Source organism: Lipotes vexillifer, unplaced genomic scaffold, assembly GCF_000442215.2.
Source record: "Lipotes vexillifer unplaced genomic scaffold, Lipotes_vexillifer_v1.1 scaffold241, whole genome shotgun sequence".
NCBI classification, from domain to species: domain Eukaryota; kingdom Metazoa; phylum Chordata; class Mammalia; order Artiodactyla; family Lipotidae; genus Lipotes; species Lipotes vexillifer.
Genome location: NW_006784922.1, coordinates 735 through 3,152, shown reverse-complemented (window position 1 = coordinate 3,152; position 2,418 = coordinate 735).

The window sequence follows — 2,418 nt, the reverse complement described above, 5'->3', positions numbered from 1 at the left end:
GGAGCACAGGCTCCGGACGCGCAGGCTCAGCGGCCATGGCTCACGGGCCCAGCCGCTCCGCGTCATGTGGAATCTTCCCAGACCGGGGCACGAACCCGTGTCCCCTGCATCGGCAGGCGGACTCTCAACCACTGCGCCACCAGGGAAGCCCGTTTTTTTTTTTTTAACATTAAAAATTTTCTCTCAAAATTCCTTCCAAAAATCTCAGCATTTCTCAGAGAAAGCCAAGCCCAGGGCAATCATAAAACCAGCCAAAACTGTGGCTTAACTCTAGGTAGATTTCCCTACTTCTGGGGCCTTTAAAGCCACATAATTTCCCACAATGGTTAAAAATAAAATCAGGAAGCTGCTCTGTACAAGTAAAGTTCAGAGAAAGCTTCAGCCCTATGGGGGCATAGCGTTGTCTACCTGTCTCAGAGGCAGTCACATTATGTGGAGCTGCATCCACAAAATCCCAGGGAAGTGTGGGTGTCAGAGGATGTGATCCTTCTAGCTATAAGCAAGTGGTTGTGAGCAGAGTGACAGGTGTGCTATGTGCCTTTGCTAATATAACAACTTTTCTATCAACTTTGCTAATCTGCTGTCATTGGGCTAAGTTGTATTCTACATTTGTGGTTGCAGAAATGTAAAATTTAGAAAATCTTAAATTTAAAAAATTTAAAACAAAACAATCAGTCATATATTTGGAAACTATTTTTCAGATATTTTGCATGTTTTCGGTGCCTTGAAAGGAGGATAATGAATGCATTTTAATTTCTATTTATTTTGGTGTCTTGATGATTTAAGGTTATGATAATCAGCCACCCTAATCATCATCATCATTTAAGCTGTAAAACAGTGACATTCTCAAGAATTTTCAAAGTATGTGGAATCTTTGGACACTACTTAAACTGTTCTTAGACTAGAGTGCTTTATGAGGTCCTCTCCGTCTGTTCCCTTTCTCTTCATCTTCTTTTTTCTACCATTCCTTAGCAGATGGTCCCTAAAAGCCAGTGCTTTCAATTGCTCTCATTATTTAAGTCAGCAGGTATTTACTTAGCAGGTATTTACCTCCTCCATGTCTAGGACTATTCTAGGTCCTGGGACCTCAGCAGTGAACAAAACAGACCAAGTCTTTGCCCTCAAAAAGCTTATATCCTGGCAGATAAGGCCTACCTGTCTTCTTCAGTCTGCTGTCTTTTCCTTGTCCTCGTTTCGTCTTCCAAAACAACGATACTTAAAGCTAAATAGAATTTTGTTCCCAACATGAGTAAATCAGCTCATGTTGCACAAGGGGGCAGGGATCTAGCCCATGACTCAGCTCATGAAGCTCCGTGCATGTACTACACGGTAGGAATTTTTAGGTAGTGAGAACTCTACTTCTGGTTTCTCAGCAGTGTGCCAGATGGTTCAACTTATGAGACAGTGGCCTCTGGAGAAATACCATTTTATTTGATTCAGATGAATAGACTTTCAGAGAGAACCATTTCTCTCTCTGGCCCAATGGAAAAGGACAGCGATGCATTACATAATAAGTCATATGAACTTTTGCTTAATATCCCAAAGGACTTGTAGGACATATGACAAGAGGGGCATCTTGGGTCAGACTCTGCTGGTACATTCTTTTTGTTGTTTGTTTAAAGGACAGCGATGCATTACATAATAAGTCATATGAACTTTTGCTTAATATCCCAAAGGACTTGTAGGACATATGACAAGAGGGGCATCTTGGGTCAGACTCTGCTGGTACATTCTTTTTGTTTGTTTGTTTGTTTGCGGTACGCGGGCCTCTCACTGTTGTGGCCTCTCCCGTTGTGGAGCACAGGCTCCGGACGCGCAGGCTCAGCGGCCATGGCTCACGGGCCCAGCCGCTCCGCGGCACGTGGGATCTTCCCGGACCGGGGCACGGACCCGTGTCCCCTGCATCGGCAGGTGGACTCTCAACCACTGCGCCACCAGGGAAGACCCTCTGCTGGTAAATTCTGAGTCGGTTCAGTATTGAGCATTGATTCCAAAGTGGAATTGTAAAGGACACACAGTAAAGAACCAAAAGCCAACTTCCAGCCCTACTCCAACTATGACTCCACTGTAGCTTAAGGAAAGTCAGACCACAAGACCAAAACTTTACTCTTTAGAGCATCCCATTTTTAGCAACAGCCTGGTGGTTGCCACCTGGTTGGTCCCTCCTGATTTGGCACCTGGAATAGGGCAGTCTGCCAACCTGCCACCTAAAGGTTATTTTTCTTTGCTGACTTGGTCACTGATTTTTTGTGTGTTTTTTTCATTTGTTTGATTTTCTCATGTGTTCAAGTTTGGCCAAATGGGAAAAAAAATCAGTCTTCAGTTAATCCAAGTAATCATGCTATATGCATGGGAGAGAGAAAACCTAAATCTTTTTCTGGCTGCCTTACTGACTGCTATAAATTGTCCTCCAACACA